Here is a 20,897-nt window from a genome sequence, read left to right as displayed (position 1 = left end):
AAAAGAAGATAATTCAAAGTTTCAAAGATATTGAAAGATAAAATAGTTCAAAGCTGAAAATATCTAAAAATAAGATAGTCCGAAGCTTCAAATTTTTAAAAGGATAATATAAATGAAATAAATAATTTAAATTTTCAACCGCTTTAAACGCGTCTCTAAATATTCGCGGAAGATTACGCGCACGCTTCAGAGTGGAACCAGTTTGAACGTCGAATGAATTTATTATGCGTTAAAAGGAAAAAAGTAGCGTAATTTTTTCTTCGAAAGGGAAGGACGTCAGCTGATCGCGAAGCATCGGTGCGATGGACGGAGACAAAAGTCGCCTTAACGTATTCAAGCGGCTCTGCTCTCTGACTAGCAGGTCTGCTTATCCCAATTACTATTCCCGCTGAAGAATGCTCGCTCGTCTACATAATCGCTATAATCTTCGCTCTCGTTATAATTATCACCGTCCATTACGACAGATTGTATTAGATGCTCGGACGACCGTCGATGAAACGCGACTGTCTAGTCGACCGTCGAATCTAATTAACTTTATGCCAATTACGTAGGCATTATTTTCTACATAGACGATTGTTTTGTATATTTTTTTATTCCTTTAGTTTTCATTTTCAACGTTTCCGTAATTATGCTTTCCTTGAAATCCCTTAAATACCGTCGTCACCTGAGATGCTAGGATCCGTCGACACGAATAATCGAATGGTCACGGTTGCGTCGCACTTGCCACACTTTCCCGAAGAGATCCTCTCGGATCGTGTTACTTCTCATCCGCTATTCGTGCCGTTCGAGGTTTCTGTTTTCCGGCGTTCTCACCGTGTATTCCTCCGTCGTACGAACGAACGCACACAGAGGAGCAGGTGAATGAGGGAAGCCGTTCGATAAATCTTCAGGCGCCAGGGTTGAAATTTTCGCCACCTCTCCGCTTGTCAGGACCTTTCTACAAAGATATTTTCGGTATTACCTGACCGAAGATCAGATCCTAAAGATACCTGGCTTAACGAGCTCTTTCGTTCGTAGAAAGAACGCTTCTTCCATTTCCCTGTCATCCATAAAATAATGTTAATTTGTGGCCCGATATGTACACACCTCCGGTCGGATAATTAACGAGTCTGCCTCTATTTCTAGCCGATCGAAAATTTTTTCCTTCGTATCCTAGCGAGCCCGTGGTTACCGTGAATTAGGACGATTCTCAGGTGTTCGAAAGGATCTATACAGGCAATTATCGTAGCAGTATCTCGGTCAATCGAGGCTTATATTTATCGGAAAGACATCATCCTCGGTGACAAATTTATTTCACTTTATTACGTCTTCTTGCGCCCGCTCAAAAAGCGGTCAACTCTGCTTTTTGTAAGTTTTGAAACTTTAACATCGATGCTTCTCTTATATAATTTCGTCAATTTCCTTTGTTGCTTGTTTCGTGGAGTTAACCAGCAAATGGACGGCTCATATACACGTGCGTTAAGAATCCGTTCGTTCGAAACATTCGAAGAGATCGAAACACCGCGTTAGTTAATATCGTCGTATTATTATCGAAGATGATAAAAATAACGTTATCGTTATCATTAGCGAATCGGATTAAAAATGTCTATAGCACGATCCTGTACCAATCCTGTGCCTTGCATAACGCTTTGAAATCATTCGCTCGCGTAACCCACACCAAAACAGCTTGCCATAAACGTCCCAGCTACTACTTGCCATCTACTTCAACACCAAAATCATAACTCTGAAACTATCAAGCGAACGCCAGTGTTCGAGGTGACGCGTAATCTGCTGCTCTAAGCCGTCGAGGAATAAACTTGCACGGTAGATAAAACAGCCTCTTAACATCCTGTTTCGCGCTGTGCCCTCTGTTCGCGCAGAATCTATCGAGGGCTACCAAAGAAAAATATCGACCACTTAATTTCGCAGACGATAGGCAACCAACCGATAGGCGGTCTGCGCCGGTGTTATCAGAGTAATTAGTGACACCTGTACTATCTGGCTGGCGAGTCGGCGACGATAGCGAGTTGTGAAAAATATTGAAAGTTCGCCCACGAGGATCCTTTCAGCCGACGAGGATCTCTGGTTCTCCGGCGTTTCGTTTCTCTCCTGAATTTCGTTCTCTCTCTCTCTCTCTCTCTCTCTCTCTCTCTCGCTCTCTCTCTCGCTCTCGATATCAAAAGTCCCTGAATGGTAGCGTTTAATTACACTTAATGACACCGCTGCTAGTGGCGTGAAACTGTTGGATAAAACGCGTGTCGCGAGCTGGGAGGCGCTACCGATGATTTACGGGCCCGATAATTTCATCGTTACGCGCCGAAACAGCCTTAGCTGACCGAAGCGGATCCGCGACGAGGCGTTACCTTTCGAGCAACGCAAGCACTCTCGTTTTTTGGAACGGAGTTTGGCCTGCTTGAAAGGTGGAAAGCGAAGATGGAGTTATCGAGTCTGCACAGCCCATTATCATAAATGTCACGGGTTATCTTTTTCTGAACTGCACCCTTTTATATTTTAGAAACGATCGCTATTATCTTTTCGAACGAAACAGAGAGAAATACTCATCTCTGTTTTTAATCGTATCTATCATACGATAAGACTCTCGTTATTCGACGTACCGCTTACGAATGCTTTTTTAAATGTTTTTGCCTTGGTATTTACACGACACGTTTTATCGAAAATGGAGTTTAACCGTACTTTGATCGCATGTAATCGAATCCGTTTTAATATAGCGACTATTAACTTATTATAAACGAGGAATTTTGAATATAGCGTAACATACATAGAACATAATCGCATACGAACGTAGTATCGTGAACGAAAGGCCTGAGAGATATCGGGTGAATCATAAACGATGTCGCGAGAAAGCCTAATTGCCGACAGACTCATCGCTGTATCGTTGGTCCTTCGATCGAATAGTTACACGGGAAAAAGGCCTACGTGATCCTGGCCACGAACGGCTGCGGAACACGTACGTGGTGAGGCTATGAGAAAAGATCAAAGAATGCTAAGGGAGAAAGAGTTGAGTTGAGAAATCAAAGAGTGTGAATTGCGTTGTCGAGAGTGTGGTCCGCGCGAAAGAGAGCGTAGCACGTTATTGTATTTAGTTCACGTGAAACAACCATCGTTTCCTGTTTAACCAACGCCTGTTTAATCCATTTTAAATAAATAATAAATAAAAATTCTATAAATGTATATATACTAATAATAATAATTCTCGGAATAATATCACGACTATATAAATAGATATCCGAGTCATATATCGAATCATACAGAATCATACAGAGTCAACGCGCAATTTTATCTACGTGGCAAAAGTGGACAAAATTCCATACGTTACCCTCGACGAATCCGTCAGTTTCCAAAGAGTCAACCGCGAGTCGCGCGATTATTTTTTTCGATCGTAGCATTCGATACATCGTACCCTTGACCTTTCTTACGCGGCCTAGCAGCAGTTTGTTCTATTTGTCCACCTCTGACCGGTTCGTTCTCATTCTCTGGTTCTCGAGTGCTGCTCAGCTGCTCGCACGTTTTCCCGGTGCACGGCTCGCATTGTCCGGTAAAACCGTATTTTCGGCCCCTGCTACAGGACTTTAACGAGCTGATCGCTATCAAGACTCACCGAGTTATTCACATGAGTCATTTCTACGGAACGGACTGGACCGTCTGTCCCTCTGCGTCTTGTTCTCGTGGAACGTTACACGAATTAATAATCGTCGCCACGCTGCATTCCACGGCGGAATGATTAATGTTAAATTAATCGTGCTCCGTTATTTCTTCGATCTTTTTGCGTCGTATTGTACGTGGCAAAATGTGGATCGAAGATTTAACCGAGACGAAGAAGATTTTATGGGACGAGGATGAACGATAGATTTTTATTGGCGTGGAATAGATTCGCTTGTCTGGCTAATAATTTGTTAAATGTAAAATGGTTAAGAGCGAACAAAAATCAACGAAAAAAGATGGTAAAACGAAAGATCAGTATTCAAAGTATTACGTAAAAGTTTCCAGTTAGGTAGATCTTTCGTTTTATACTCCAAAAACGATATAAAGAAAAATGTCAATCGATATTGAGTATAAGAGCGCGACAACCGGAAGAAAACGGTGCGATAAACAAATGCCGATAACGTTGGTGGAAACATTTTTTTTAAACATCGTTCGAGGTATAAAGCGAAAAATCCACATAGTCAAAGTTTCACGCGCGCGACTCTACGTCCCCTATAAAAATGCAAATTTCGTACATGTTGTGGTTGGAGCGGCGATCAATGAGAGCCATGAATCGCGCGCTAAACGCTCGATTACATCGGGAATACACAGAAAGTCGGCCGAGTGTATAAATCCAACTGGCTCGGCCGGCGAGTACGTACGTTAAGCGTAATTTATTCCATATATGATATACACACTGAACGCGCCGTGCTCTGCACACGATTCTCCTCCTTCTCTTTCTCTTTCCTTCTGCCTTCCCCTTCTTTCTCGCCCTCCCTTTTTCGTTTCCTTTGATACCAGCCTGTTCGCAGCAGAACGAGGCCGCGATCTTCTTGAGACCTTCTCTCGTGAACGCGTGTAACGCGATGGTACACGGGATTTATGGGAATATTTATGCGTATTTATAGGGCGTGGAATCGTCGATGTCCGCCGACGTGGCTACACGGGACCCTGTTCCGCAGGCTATGGTCTACCGCGTGGACACGCGGACCCGGATCGACCCAGCCTCCGTAGTCCTGGCCGAATTTATAACGCGCCACGAATAGTTCCGTGTTCCACGCGGTCGCTCTTCTCACGCTTCGCGCCACCCGGACACGGCCACCACCGTGGTACACGTGTTTGCGTGTCGACCTCACCGAGTAGCCCCGGTTTCCACAAATTTCTCATCGACCATCTTCCGAGGATCGGGTTAGGTATGACGTGTACCGTCCATCATTGATCTTCTTCCACCATGAGTTCGTGAGTTCCGAGTCTATCGGAGAAGGATACCGACCTTTTGGAGGAATTCGTATCGTTACGTAGCTTCTAGGAGGATTTATACGCATAGCTGTCTCGAAAGATCGTCGCGTATTTTTATTTTAAATAAGAAGCATGGAACGTTAGCCGAAAGCGCGCGATCCTCGACCGAATCGAACAAATTTTGCCTCGTCTCGAACGAGACTCGCGACAACCAACTACCTGAAGGATTAACGGATTGCCGGCTATTATTATGCCCTGACAGGAACACCGTCGATGTCTTAAGCAGCCTGCGTACCCTGAACGTTACTCCGCCGCTTGTACGTAGAGTCAGATTTATTCCAGCGCGAGTTTCGTGGAACTCGCCGATAATATGGCGGTTATTTATTAAAATTGGCTCGATGACGAATGCGGCAGCGACGTGATATGCGGGACAGCGAATAAAACACGGTAGCACGAGCCTTCTTATAGGTGTTCTCGTGTACGGTAGGTGGAAATGATACAGCGAGGTCGTAAAGTTGGTCGGTAAAGTCAATTTACAATTTTCCACGACTGCAAGTGTAGAGTAAGATTATTCGAGGCAGGTAAGCTCCACGTATTTACATTGAACTTTGCACTTTGCACGGGATAATCAAATTTATCGTGTATCATCGGCCACTGGTCCTTAATATGAGACGTTAAGTCACCGTTGTTCTTTGATATAACAGCGAAAAAATTGCAATTTTATTAAACGCTACTTCTACGACGGAGTGTACGTCAATTTCGATCGATTGAACGTAGCGCCTTTAATCGCGCAATCAACGGATACGCTTGTAGCAATTTTGCAACAAAATGAATATTTCGTCGAAGAAGAAATTAGAGACGTTCGATTATTCTTTGGTCCGTTCGAAGAAAGACAAACGGTAATTAACGCTTTATTTTACGAGCTCGTTATGTCGCGTCCACCTATTATACAGAGCACGAGGAAAGGCGTGATTTTAACGAACCGCTTAAATCAAAGCGTTCTGATGGCCGTGGAGACGTTATACGCGGTTAAATTATGCCGATTCGAATTGGCTGGCGGATTCGTGACTGTCCTTTATCGTTTTCGGACGAGCACGCGTGGGCAGGCTGAAAGATCACCCGGAGAAAGCGAAAGCTCTCGGCACACGTGGAAACGCGTGTCCGCACGATTTTTTAAACCGGACACCCGCTCCTGTGGTCTCGTTACCACGAACGTCGATGATTGCCGCGTCCTTCGGATAGAAAGGAGCGAGTGCACGTACAAAAAGCACAGGGTAAATGTATGTAATTTGCAACGCGATTATTTGTAAGCCTAGCCGAACGAATCGATTAGAAAGAAATTGAGATTTATTATTGCGGAAACTATTTACACGCGAGAGTTATCTACGTCGAAAGAACTAATTGTCCGAGACTGCGGAAAGAACGAATTATCCCATCGCTACAGAGAATGCGTAGTCGTTTACGGTGTCGCAAATAATTTTTCTATCGAATCGATATTTCTACGAATTTGCGCGTTAAGGGCTCGATCCACTGAAGCACAGCGAGCGAACGAACAAAAAAGTAAACAAATTAGCGTTCCAAGTGGCTTCTTGGAAGCTTGGTAAGCACGTTTTTGTATGTCAGTATCAATTACAGCTTCCTCCTCCCCCATTAAGCCTCGTCGAACCCCACAGACTTCTTTAAGGCAGCGATATCGATGATCAGAAATCTTAGTGCATTAAAGTATTTTATACGATAATAAATAGACTGCGTGCGAAAAAGTAGATATTACATTCTGTGGAGCGTGTTAAGCCGCAACTGCACGCTCATTTCCCCTTTTCTTGCCCGCAACATATGCCAACAACGAGCTACACAGTTCCCATACGGCGCAGCCACTTACGTCCCATAATGTTCCGAGTTAATAGTCAGATCAGTCGCGATAAATTCGCATTAACTTCTTTTCCCCCTCCGGCATTATCCACGTGCTCCAACCTCCGATGATAAAGCTAAGTTATTATACCTTGAACGTAACGTTGATTCATACCGATTAAATTTGTAAAAACCAGCACGCCTAACGCGATAGACTGTAAACTGTCGGTTAATCCCGTCGATGTTCGTTAAACGACTCGCTTCTGACAAGTTCGAGGAAGTCGTGGATTTTAAGTCGTTCTATGTTATGCGAATGCTCGATCGAGGGAGGAGAGCGACTGAAGAAGGTAAATAAGTTTTTGGAAATTTTATGGAAGCGGAAGGAGTCACAAGCATGTGATACGTTCCTTGCACTTTTTCTATCCAAAAATCGGCGTACAACCACTCGATGCCGATTACGTCGCACAGCCTAAAACAGTCGAATCGCACCGTAGAACCGTACTTGACCGTTGTTTCGACTCTGACCAAAGCGTGCTGTAGAGCCTCGCTCGACGTTCCCATTCGATTCTCGTCGGTTGGGTCGGTTAGCGCAAACGACGCGTCGAAGATAAACTCATCGGACGGAACACCTTCGGAATATCCTTTAAATTATCGGGTCCCGCGGAAACGTAGCGGTTGGTGGCGGCGAGCCGCGCAATTTCCATTATGCAAATGAAAATACCGGCGAACGTCGGCGCGAGGTTCGGTCGATCTTCGGCGATGATCAACATCGTGGGTGGCCGTTGGCTGATCCACCGGTAGCTCGGCTCGGTCGTCCAAGCTACCAAGCGCGCCTCTCTTTTTCTCTCTCTCCTTTTCTCTCTTTCCCTCTTTTACCGTCTTTATTTCGCTGTATTCTCTAACCTCTTTCTCTTCCTCTTTCTCCCGTCTTCTTCTCTTCTCACCTTATTCCCTCCATGTTTTTCGTTCTCCACGGCTGACAGACGAATGAACGCAACGAACGGGATGGAACGGACAAGCGGCCAGCCTACGTGCGTGTAATTATCCTGTCAATGCGTCGGATTTTCAAGCCTCTCGTCGTCCTCGCGCGATACGCCCCGCTTCGATTGAGAAATCTCCTCTCTGTTGACGTACCGCCTCGCGTAGCACGCGATCCAACGCGGAACCAGCACGGAAATATGCAAATTCGACCCTCGATTTCGTGACGTCTCGCGCGTTTCATCCGTACGCCACCTCCACGATTCAGGCTGATTACGTTTTCTGCGATTAATTCCACGACGAATGGGACGGGCATAGGTATCGAGCTATAGGTGTGGGTTTCTCTCTTTTTTTCTTTTTTTGCATTTCTTTTTATTCCCTGGCTTGGTTCGAGTTTTCTTGTTGCCGGGCAAAAGCGACATGGATCGTCTTTCGATAAAAAGAAAGATTATAAAATATAGAAACGGTGGTACTTCTTCGATAGAATTCGAACATATGGTAGGAAAAGAAGTATCTGTCGACAATGTCTTGCTAGTTCCAGCATTTTAGACTTTAAAGTTTTTCGAGGGCGAGGGGAACCGTGGCTCTAACGTCAAATACAAAGATCACGGGGAAAGAACACGAGAAACGATTTTAAAATTTAACACGCTATCGGTCACGGTTTCGTATCTCATTGAACGTTTCGAAAACTCGCACCTTTCAACCAAAAAAAATGTTCTTCCTACCACTATTTTCTACCTATTAACTGACTTCGAAATCGAAAAATCAACGATACTGGCTGCCAAAACCGAGTATCGTTAGCTTCGTTATTTCGCGTTGTATGATAATTAATAAAAAAAGAGAAAGAATCGGCGTTATACCCGTTGTACTCTGCCAGTGAAAAGGAGAAATTTTTTGGACGATTCGTAGAAGAGAAATTCCTTCTGGTTGCGATAAAAGCGAGTAATTATGCGCGATGAGGGTCTGGACGCGAAATAAGCGGTCGCTGGAAGAGTCATCTCGTCGGTCTCGAGGCCCCTCGAGGTGCAGTAATCACGTTGTGCGATTAACTCTCTGGCTGTGGCGCAAGGTGTTTTTATTGCTTTTGCCGCAAAGTGATTGTTTATGATGGAAAAATTAACCCCTTTAGCGAGAGTTGTCTAGGCGCGTTGGCTCTTGGTACGTGGAAATTATTCGCGCTTTGAGCGAATCGTACGGCGAAGAAGAAATTAGTAAGGCAAAGGTACTCACCGATGAAATTTTCCAATGTAGGCGTGCAAACGTTCTTTCAAATAAAATTGAACGCGACGATTTTTATCCCCCGCGACGATTCATCAGGTTGGTCGTGGCGTAGCGTGGAAGGAACGCGCGATTGCTATAGCGTTTCACGGTGGGATCGTGATCGTGATCGATCGATCGAGATCGACCGACAGGCTTGTAAGTTATCTTGTTTGCACGCCGTCGATGCTCGTAATTATCTTGGCTCCGGTGCTGTTCTTTAATAGAAATTTACTCTCAAAGTGTGTCCGTGGTTTCGTCGAGTGGCGACGAGATATTAACGCGTTGCGACGGCGTATACTCGATCGCGTGCGAGGAACGTAACGAAACATTAAAGTGCAACTTGTTAACATTATGTTCTTTGCGTTCCAACGATATGTGGCAACGTTTGAAATGATAAATGATCCTTCCTACGATGCATCGCGCGTCATCTTTTCTGTTTCTCCTTCCAGTAGAGTGTAGCGAGAAAGGTGTGTGCATACCCGTAGGGCAAAACTAGTCAGGTATTTCGACATTTTAGAGAAATCCTATTTTCCTTGGTAGCCGGGTCCGACTAACCGACATGTTCTCGAAGATTTCTAAAATAAATAACAGTTTACTCGCATCTTTTACACGCTGGTATAGATATATTTGAGTTTACAGTGTAACGTACATATCTGACACGTTGGAAAACGTTACCTCTGTTGCCAAATGTCATCGGTATGCGTGTCAGGATTAAGATTCGCCAACTATGGAAAAAGACAGTGGCCGTAGAAAACGTAAAATGTGTTTCGTCGTAGCTTTGAATCCGCGTTTCGAATAAACGAAAAAAATACGTTAAAAGTTCATTTCGATTTCCTACGAATCGATTATCAAACAGATATTATCTTCTTCCTTAATCGTTTGAAAGACGTCTAGTAGTTTAGAGTCGGAGAGACTCTTTCTTCGTTCTCTCTCGTTTTACCTATACAAGAGAGATACGTTGGTACTTTTCGATATTCAATTTGCCTGCGTTTTCCACGATATTCTTCGATGATAAATGCGATAATTTATACCGAAATCAATGGCAATCGAAGTTTATCGATCGTATAGGAACAAGGGGCAAAAGGAACAGCCGTAATGACTATTTATCTTGTTGCAGCTTTTGTAGACGATTAGAGACGCTATAAATCTGCATGCGCGTGTTAGCACAATCATCGTGCTATCCTGAATCGGTACCACTCGCATGAAACATTATTCTCGAGCGTGACCAGACCGGTAATACCTCGTGGGTACTAATCCGAAGCCGCGGTGCAACGTGCATCTAAACCGATGCTGTTCGTGTGTCACATATCTCACGAAACTTTGCTTCTCTTCGCGTTATCGGTAAGACGTAAAACTTAACACGTCCTGGCAAGTAACGATATATGTCACAGATAATTTTGATCGCAGCGATGATATTTACATACCGTGCATATTTACGTACAGAGTGATGACATTATACGTATTCGCATATTCGAGCACTTGTTCGAACATCGTCGAAGAAACTTTTATTCTACAAGTTTTCGTAGCTAGAGTTTGATAAGACCGTCTGAATTAAAATTACTATCGTTAATTAACGTATGGTTAGATAGTATTTTATCAGCGCGATTATACTTTACCGTGTCGTACATGTCGATCCTACGATACTGCTATCGTTGCCGTGTAATTATGCCATTCGATGCTGAGAATGGTGTACACGAATTACGATAAAAGAAATCTAATTAAAAACCAAAAAAAAAAAAAAAAAATGTAAAAACCTGTCCCCTTTTGTGTATTACACCAGCGATATCGTCGAGCTACTACTATAGATATTATAAAACTATCGAAACTCTCTATCTACAATGCGATCTAACATCTATCGAACCATCAGAAATCATCGTCCACGATGTTACGCGATAAAACTATTAAAAACGACTATGAAATATCGTTGACGATATATGCTTACTCCGTCCACGTATAATCTCATACAGCGAGGTATCAACGGAAAAGCCGAGGAACCTTGGCCCTTATCCCGATCCGACTCGAATCGGTTCACCGACATAATTCAAGCAGCGACATAAATCAGCCTAACTCTCCGGCTAACATCCAAACGAACCATGAACGAAGCCGGCGAACAAGCGTCTCACGGTTACCTCGTGGCGAATCGAGGCAAGGTAGAAACGATATTCTCGATCGTCTCGTCATCGGGATGGCTGACTGGCTGGCTGGCTGGCTGGCTGGCTGGCTGGCTGGCTGGCGGGCAGACACCGAGCCAGACAGACCGCGAAATCGTTCCATTGAGGCGTTTAATCGACGAAACGATCCCGTGAAGACGATGGTCTTTTCCTGACCACGTAAGCACAGGCGCCTCTCGCGTTAATACCAGGGGGACGAAGCCGGGGAACCGGTACTTAAACGCGCGTCTATGATATGATAATGCGCGGCAAGCCAACCAAGGATTATGCACGTCGGTTCATGTATGATAATTTGGCGAGACAAAGCCACATTGTCGGAGCATAAATTGAATCGGTACCCTCTCTTCCTCCCGATGCCACCCATCCACCCACCCACCCCCACCTATGACCGATATAAAGAAACGCCCATCCGGGAGGGGAGCACGCACTTTGCAGAGCCTTTTCAACGCTCCAAGGTCTCTTCGGTTCTCCTTCTTTCGCCTCTCTGCGCTACTTTTCTCTCCTTCTCTTCTCCGTCGCCGAAGTTTTATTAATTCGTTCTTCGTTCGTAATTCGTTCTTTCTTCGATTCGCAGAGAACGCTTGACAGAATATTTTCCGAGCAGTCTTATCGTCCTATTCGAAAAGCGTATTTCGACGACGTTTCGTGTTTTATCTTTTCGCACTCGCTTTCGAAACTTTGTCTTTCGATGCTGGTACGTTGAAATACGCTTGCGATATTTTCTTCCGCGACGCAGGACGTAATAATTTTAATGTTTGGCCTTTAGATCGCAAAATCGAATTCCTTCGATCTACGAAACGTAAGAGGTCGGAGAGGAAAAAATTGATGGTCGGAGAAAGGAAATGGTTCTCTCGTGATTTATCGATTCCCATAGAATGCGAGTAAACCTTTGCTCGGTTCAGCCTATCGAAGCAGCGTATAAATAGAATGTAGCCAGAAGAAAACGCGAATCAGCTGCGTTTCGGACGCTCTGGGGCACTGGGTCTTTGAAGAGGGTCTCGCAGAACATCGGTGGTGATTCACGAGGCTCGCGCGAATACCTTACTTTTCCCGGTCAGATCTTTGAGAGTTTATAAAAGCGTACCGTCTAAAGGAGGAAACGAATCCGAGAGCCATTTACGTCAAACAATGATATTACCGTAAAGACAGTTGGCAACAAGGCGTGTAAATATACCAGCTCGCAACAATTTCTATAATTACAAAATTCGATGAAAGAAGCGATACAAATATATTCCAATGAAACGAGAAAAATACAGAAAATTCGTATTATATTTGCATCGTTTCGTATCGTATTTGTTCGATAATTTGATCTCGCCAACTCCGATAAACCCTACAGAATCAAACAAACCTGCCAAAAAAGAATTCTCGAAGATCTATACTCACCGTCCGATTAAAATTCGACGAATCGCTTACAAGATAAGAAATTTCCTATAAAAATGCACAAAGATGCGCGCTTTATTAATTACTAATCGAAATACGCGGCTCTGATCCGAAAAGATGTTCTAAATACCTCCAGAGCAACTTTCCGAAGTATCGTAATTTACAGATCGCCCGAAGCGTGATCCGGGGGCGTGTCGGACGTTATTGTGGCCGCGCGATTTCCGACGTAAATTTCCAAACCCGTTCCTCGTGCTAATCCACGAAATTATATTTCAGCTATGGCGCGTCGCGTTGGCTGGGCCAACCGTGACAAAGCTCGTCTCATATTTTTGCCGATTAACCCTCTTTCGCCCGGTTGATGCTAAGTTATGAATTTCCGGCGAACGCTCGCGACATCTTGCGCGCTAAGCGAGTAGGAGTGCTGTACGTCCTTTGTAGATTTCTCTATTCCAGCCTCCGATTCACCTTTCCCCTCTGATTAGCGATCGGATTTAGGAGACGCGTGGGCGGACCCCACGATTCGCGTTAATAATAAAAAAAAGTCGCTTTACTAAATCCTCGCCTCGATGTTGCGCGACTATCGACGTCGCACTGGATGGCAAGGGTGCGGAAGAGCAGCGGATTATGTCATTTATTCGATGCGTCTAATTATGCAACTGGCGGACTAGGTTCTTAGGAATTAACGAGCTTTTTTCCCGTGTTTTGCCTAAGTTAGTCGCGTATCGTAATATATTAGTTTTAAAGGTTGACTTTATGGGTAATTTATACTCGATTCAGTTGATTTTTGGACGACTTGAGACGCGCAGAGAAGTCTATATTTTTGTAGTGACTAATCGTGAAACGTATTACGTAACGTGTTTTAGCGATGCTAGGGTCAGTCGTAAATTTTGGTTCCGTGCGTATCATCGTATTTTAATCGAGAATTACGTCGATATCGCTTAATTAACTCTATAGTTTTACGCGTAGTACATATAGTATTAAGTATATAGTTATGCATAACGAAGAATCGCTATATTTGACTTTGTTGAAAAGACAAAAACCCGATATATAAATTTTTATAAAACGAACGAGTGTTGCATAGAAACTGGACAAAAATTTCTTGCGCACACATTTTATTTTTTGCAACGACATAGATCGAGAATATATCGTATATAAAACGTAAGTTGCTTCTCTTTATATGCGCATTTTCTTTTGTTTGAAAAAGATATCGATACAATTACACGTATTTAATAACTTTCTTCTATTACGCTAATAGAAGAAACATTAACATACACGTAGTTAGTTGTATAATTACGAAGTAAAAGGAATTACGTATAATATCGCGAAATTGAAAACAAGTCGCTCTCGTCTCATCCTTCATCTTGAGTACTTCGTCGTTTCGATCGAACTGTAATAAAAACCAACTAATCAGACGCTCTGCATCTTCGCAAGAGACACGCATCGACGTATAGGAACATTCTATCACACTGTCTGCTGATCGCTTTTCTTATGAAAAAAGAAGAGATTCGCGTACGTAAACCTGTACAAGGTTCGCAAGAAATTAAAAAAAATTTATGCAACTCGATAGTGGACGAAACGCGGGATCTTTAAACATTGGAACAAACGGATAGTTTGTTTTATCTCTGTTTAACCGAATAAAATATTGTACGAATTAGGGCGATTGGTGGAGTAAGAGCAGGGTAAAAGTTCTATTATCCGAATATCTTTGTCTTTCGATTCTTTGTCTATCGATGCTACGGTGGGAGACTCGATCGTAGCTGTATCGCGTATATCGGACGAAATCCGTAAGATCAACGAGGATCGTGCTACGAGATTCGCGAACAAAAAGCTACGATGAGAGAAAAAGATCGGCGAGGGAAGGAGGGGCGGAGAGGAAGGGAAAATACAAAGAAAAAGTAGAATTAGACTTTCAAATACGTGGCTGTTCGGCGTGGACCACCTTCGTACGTTCGCATAATCGTGGCCGACCGCAGAAAGCGAGCAGAGAACCGCGGCCTGCGGCGGATGACGAATGTCCCGATGACCGGCCGCTGCCGAAAAATTAGCATAATTCCCGTGTTAACATTTAACCTGGTCGACCCCGAAATTTCGAAATTGGACGAGGTCTACGTGCGTGGGAATCCGTGGCCCGCGTTCCATGCGGGATGAAGGATAACCCCCTCGCGATACCAAGATAATATCGCGAATTTATGCGAACCGCTTCCTTTCTCTGGGACCAGTTATGTACCGGGTCCACAGTTTCTTCGTGGAACGTCAGCTTCACCTGTTCACCCGGCTTTCCACCTCCTTCGACTTTTGGTCCTACGCTCCTCGTGCATACTACGCCGATGTGTTTTATTGCTTTCACTGCGTCTGTTTTCTGCGACAGGTTTGAATTTTAATCTCGGAGGAAAGGAAAGATAAAGATATTCCTTTCTGAGAAATGGTTTAGAGGGGACTTTGTAGAAAATCATTGAATTATTTTGCTGGCCAGTTTAAGTCGACGTCCGAGCTGGATTTTATGAATGCGTTCTTTCAATGGCCGATTCGTAATTTTCTTGGCGACGTGTCACCTATTTGGAGAATCAAATCTGCAAAGACGATGTAATTTTTAGATGTATGTGCGTTTGTGGAATTGGCAGCGAGACAGATATTCGTTTCGAAGCAACGGTCTCGTTTTAGACGTACGTATTTTCTGTAACGACGCTTTTACGTCGATCGGTAGAAGAAACGATATCGTCGAGACGAACAGATCGATATTCCTCTTGTCGTACGTTTCGCTTATCGATATATAACGCGTTTGCAAACAGATTTTCCAAATTCAAAAGATCGTTTAACTCGTAATCTTGTCGCTGGAACGACGCTGGGAGCGAGTGTCCTCCGATCGACTGGGAACGCTACGATACGAAAGACATCGACGAACTAATAAAATTACGAGACGAAACGTATCTGACTAATCTGCGTAATTGATCATCGAAGCCTACGCTTCTTCGTCGAAAGAAACGCTTTTAAATCATCGGTCTTTTTCACGCCATAAGGAACAGAACGTTTTCGATGTTTCAGCGATTAGACTCATTTTTCTTCTATTCTTCGACACCCGCCATAACTGGCAGCCTCTGTAGGCCACGATCGACATACTATTCGAGACGGTGACAACCTGAAGGAAGAATCGTGGAAACGCAACCGGTGCAAAATATCTCGCAAGGTGGCGAGAAAGCGAGCGGAACGTTTTCGGGCGAGCTTTCGTTTCCGGCGCGTCAACGCCGATCTTATCTGACTGTGCTCGAGGTGGCCGTTGGATCCTTTTAATTAGCACCGGACGGGCTGGAAATGCTCGGTCCCTTCGGTGGACACGTTACGATCCGTTCTGGTCCGGTAATAACTCGGCTGCTCGTGGTCAAAATTTGTCCAAGATCGTAACGCGGACGTTCGACAAGTTTCTCTCATTCCGCGGCGCTACCTCGACGAGATCGGTCCTTGGCATAAATAACCCGACCCTGTCGAGGAACATCCAGCTTCTCGAACGAATTTTAGGAAAACGTTGAAACGTTTTCGTTTAATATATTGGCTTTGCGTGACGAAATACTTTTTACTCCTCTTCCCTTTCTCTTTTTTCTTCTAATTATGTGTTTTATAAAATAACCCACAAACCTGTCAGAAATTGAAAAACTGTGAATAGTTACAGTTAACGAAGGATTCTACTACGGTGCCAATCGCTGTTTATTTCATTTCCCATATTATAAATCTTATCGTTAACGTTAACGATATTACAGAGAGTGAGTTGGACGCTGGACGTTTAAAAAATACAGATAAATAATCTTAATAACTTCCGAGGTCCAAGCGTTTCCAACTTACGTATGCAAATGAAGAGAGCCGATTCCTTGCACCCTCGTAAGTGGACGTAAGTTGCAAAGACTAGAGCGTCTTGACAGACAGGAGAGCAAGAGAATCGCGTAGGTAGGCTGACACGTACGAAGAATCACGAGCAGTTCACCTTCCATTAGCATTGAATACGAATTAAATTAACCTGCTGATGGCGGATGCACCAAAGAACGAGGGAGGCCTCGAAAGTTCCTGTTACCACGATACACGATAAAATACGTCTCTCTCTCTTTTTTTTTTTTTTCTCTCACATTTTACGACCTGCAACGCGTTTCTCCAACATCGACTCGTCGATGATTAATCCGATTTTTGCCTGTTGTTCGCAAACACGCGACCACGGTGTCTTTACGGAAGTACAAGGTGCTAATTTTACATCGGCCATTCCGTAGGATATTCACGCGCTGCGACTAATTGCGACACCGCGTTGTTAGTGCGTTTGCATATTGGGTAGAAGCATCGTTTCGAACGTAAGCGAAAACGCGTAAATTCTAAAAAATGTCATATATTTTAACACGCGTACTTTATCGTATATTTGAAAACGGATTATTCGCCGTCTGTATATCTTGAAATAGGCGTTCCTCCGCTACCTCTGACAGATATCGGATAGTATTTAAAACGAAAATGCCACCTTGTATATTCACACCTCATAGCCGCGTAAGCATTACACGTCAGCAGAATCGCGTTGATAAAAGGACTCTACCTCATACTCCAAACGGTGTTTCTTCGTTGCATCGATAGAATCCGCGATTACCACCTGATACGCGGCTTTTTAATTAGAATTTACTCAACGAGTATCGAATAAATTTCGTCGATCCATCGAACTTTTTCTTCGCGAAGACGTTAAATCGCGAAATTGTGCGTTCCAAGAAATATCTTCGCGTTTCTTCAATTAGATTCGTAAACGTAAGAATTCGTATAAAAATCCGCAGCCTGATCATCGCTGTAAACGAGCTGCGAACGATAGTTATTAACGTCATATAATAAGCGAGACACGATTACGCGATAGTGGCCCGTGTAGCGCGAACGCGAGCGAAACGCAAAGTTCGATGCTAACGCAATTTTTAATTAAAAGGAGCAAAAAGAAAGTTAGCAAGTGGATCGTCGGAAACGCCAGCAAAATCGTTTCGATTCGGCCGGTCGCTTCGACACCCACCGTACGCGATAAGTCTAGCTTATCATGCCGGTAACCCAGCGATCGCACACGACGATGGCGAACGCCCACGCGTCCGATCTCGCCGAGAGAAATTAAACGGGACTCGCTAGAAGGGAAGAGTTGTCCGTAAGGGTACAGAGACGGAACGAAGAACGAAACGTTGTGTCGCAAGCACGTGCTTTTTCGAGCAGCGGCCTCCACGCAAAGCCGCATTTATCTCCGCCGATAAGTCGACTGATCCCTCTCTCGCGCGGTCAATATGCGTGTCCACTTTGCATTGCATATGTGCGATACGCATAGATAAGGATTAAGGACTTACTAAGTGGTCCGGTGCGTGCGTGTGACACGTGGGCCGACCTGTTCCCACCGAGCCGCGTTATTTAGCGGATAGCTCGCAGGTACCTTGCACGCGCGCAAACTGTATCGCTCCCTATCTAATTCCCGTATTTATGGCGAGGTTTATCGAATCCCCGTGACTTTCCCGTATCGCGGCCCTCGCGCCTCCTCCTGCGCTCCGTTTCATCGGCGATACGAATTCGTTCGGCCCCGTTTTATCGCCTTTCTTCGGATACCGTGCGATGTCGCGGAGATTTGTCCGAAATTTGTCTCGTGGACGAGCGTACCGCGCGACTGCGACACGAATCGGGTTTAAACGCGAAATTAGTCACAGATACGGTGGTTAGGAAGGAAGATATTCGTCCGATCTCGCGGACGAACGTATCGCAGTTGGATCGGTTTAGATCGCTCGAAGGTACAGCGTCGAGGTATGGAGTTTCGAACGATTTGATTTAAGATTAGGATCTACCAATTTGCTTGGTAGATAATGTTACGGCGGATGACGGAGAGATCTGTCCCTTTGTTTCATAAGCGAGTGGATCGAGTTTATAGGCGAAGTTGTCCAAAGGTATGGTAATAAGAGACGTGTAGGGATGCGTCGTAGGAACAATGAGAGAATACAAGAAGAAAAAAAGATTACAACGTACGTTTAAGTAGATCGAAAGGAGAACCATCGCGTCATTGTCACGAGATGAAATAAATGGCCCCACTGTCGGGATCGATTATCGATGAATCGCCGATGACTCGGCCGATCTAATCGAAACAGGTCGAGGATCGACTCCGGCGGCGGCGGCGGCGGTGGCGGCGGGGCCGAGATCGATTTGGTCCGCTAACTAGATAGATACCTTCGTGTTCGAGACACGTTGTAACCGCTCGAACGTTTACGTTCTTTTCGATCCAATCGGCGAACTGAATCGCTGGTAAGAGCGTATGAAACGGGCATGCGTATTTCGAATCGCTCGGTCGTACCTGTGCGAGACACGAACTCGAGCGTTAAGGGGCTAATCCCGAGCCTTGTACGAAAATGGGCGTATCGAATGCCGGAGGATCCACCGTAACCAAAACGAAAGGAGTTTTGAATATAATCGTATAGCAGGGAACGTTGTGCGGCAGAAAACGCCGCGAGTCACCGGTCGAGACCTATCCCAAGAACTTCCATGGACACCTTCCTCGATTAGTCACGGTGTATCGAGTGCCAGAAACCCATTCGCCACGGGCTGTCGAGTTAAAAATCTTCTGGAACGACGGCCAAGCTCAAAGAGCGAGGTAAAATGTTACGAGAAACTGTCTCGAAGATCTTCAACGAGGATAAACACGAGGAGTAGAAATATTTGTTCGATACGTCCAAGTATAAGTTTCATTTTTCTAAAGGAGTTTTCGTAGAAACTCGCTAGGCTTTCGACGACGAATGGCGTTTTATTCGTGCTTCGTATTATAATCCGATATTATCGTCGGTGAACGAAATACTCGATCGCCTGACGTCCTAATTAAAATCAGCATTGTTCAAAGAGTACGTCAATCGACGAACGCTCGAATCGTTGAATTAGATACGACAAGCTGGATAACGAGGTCTAATTTGGATGTTTCGTATATTTTTGTCGTTTCGTTTTTACGTTTGTTAGCACGAGTCGAAGCGTATCGCGTGAAACACCGAAGATGCATTCCTTTCTTCCGTTCGACGCTTGGGTTTCGAACAATCTAATCGTTGCGAGGCTTAATGGGCGATCACGGGCAAGGGTTAACGTCGAAGTAGATTAAGACGAGACAAAAATACCCGGTGCTTCTAATGCTTTCGATTCCTTCTACTTTTCTCTCAGAGAGTATAATATCCTGTCATCGTTGCCAGTAATTATCGCGTTATTAAAGGTTCCGTTTTTTCTTAAGCTTTGCCGTTCTAAGTTCCACTACTCGGCGATATTAAACAATTCCTCGTAAATAAACAATTAAAACAATTGCTCGTTCGTCGCGCGTATTACGAGAAAAATCGAAACGAAAATTATAAAATTTTTAATAGTCTCGACGAATTAGATCTTCCAATGTTTTACGTTCCCAAATTTTGCGGAAAATTTTAAAACCGTTTTTAAACTGTCCAAGAATTCGCTCGAAGAAGCGTAAAGTGGCTCGAGGTATGGCAAAGTACTGAGACGTCCTTGACAGGAACCATCGGAGAGGATCCATATAAGAAAGCACGGTGGTTTGGAAAGGAGAACACGGTGAACGATGCTCGAGGAACGAAATCGACCGCGACGATAAGCGGCAATAAAGTAACGCGAGATAAGAACCTCTCGGGGACAGTAAATTTACCGACGGCGTCACGGCCGGATAGTCTGAATACCTGCGCACCAGTTAATGCCCGCTACACCTGTACATTGTATATCTCTCGGTGGCTGTGCGCACTTTTACGTCGCTCGTACCTGGAACAATGAATCTCTCGCGCGAACGTTTTCGTTCCAGCGGACTTACCAACGACTCACGATGGAGTGGTGACGTAATTGAAGCAACAGGTGCTTATACGGACACGGTTGCGCGTGGTCAAGATTTTTCTTGTACTCTAGACGTCCGTTAGGAACGCGCGAGTTCCCCGTTCCCTCTTTTATATAAAGTACTTAATCTGTTAAGCGTACAGTGTACAAGAAACATGTGTATATAAGTCGGAGTTTCGAAGATAAATGACCGAATAGTAGGTAATGGTATGCTCTATAAATATGAGTAAGGCGTAGTAACCCTTCTGTAATCAGGACGTAAGATAGCGATAAAATGTACAGAGCCAAATAATTAGCGAGATAAATGTTTGGAATGTAAATAGAAGCCGGAAGCTGTCCTAAACGGGAAGCCGAGAATTGCGACAAATAATAACGATCACAAATTTTCAGACCACTTTCCTAGATTTACGATATATTTTTTCCTGTATATTTCTCCTTAAGCCTTACGGTCATCGACGATCTCCTCGGTTAAATTCCTCTAGGATGGGCAAAAAAGGACAGCGGGCA

At 44.3% G+C, this 20,897-nt stretch overlaps 1 protein-coding gene across 6 annotated transcripts in view; it reads left to right on the top strand.

Annotated features, from left to right (window-relative positions):
- Nucleotides 1-20,897, top strand: part of LOC139992592 (protein Wnt-7b) — a 120,396-nt gene that overhangs the window by 44,214 nt on the left and 55,285 nt on the right. Inside the window, exon 7 of one of the 6 annotated variants that reach the window (XR_011801157.1) lies at nucleotides 4,590-4,842. The exons of the other annotated variants lie outside the window; for them this stretch is intronic. The gene's annotated coding sequence lies outside the window, so the exon portion shown is untranslated. Of the gene's footprint in view, nucleotides 1-4,589; nucleotides 4,843-20,897 lie in introns of those variants that run through there. 6 annotated transcript variants of the gene reach the window in all.

The sequence above is a fragment of the Bombus fervidus genome, chromosome 11 (assembly GCF_041682495.2).
Source record: "Bombus fervidus isolate BK054 chromosome 11, iyBomFerv1, whole genome shotgun sequence".
NCBI classification, from domain to species: domain Eukaryota; kingdom Metazoa; phylum Arthropoda; class Insecta; order Hymenoptera; family Apidae; genus Bombus; species Bombus fervidus.
The sequence above is the reverse complement of the archived record's forward strand: the minus strand, read 5'-3'. Positions and strand labels throughout refer to the sequence as shown.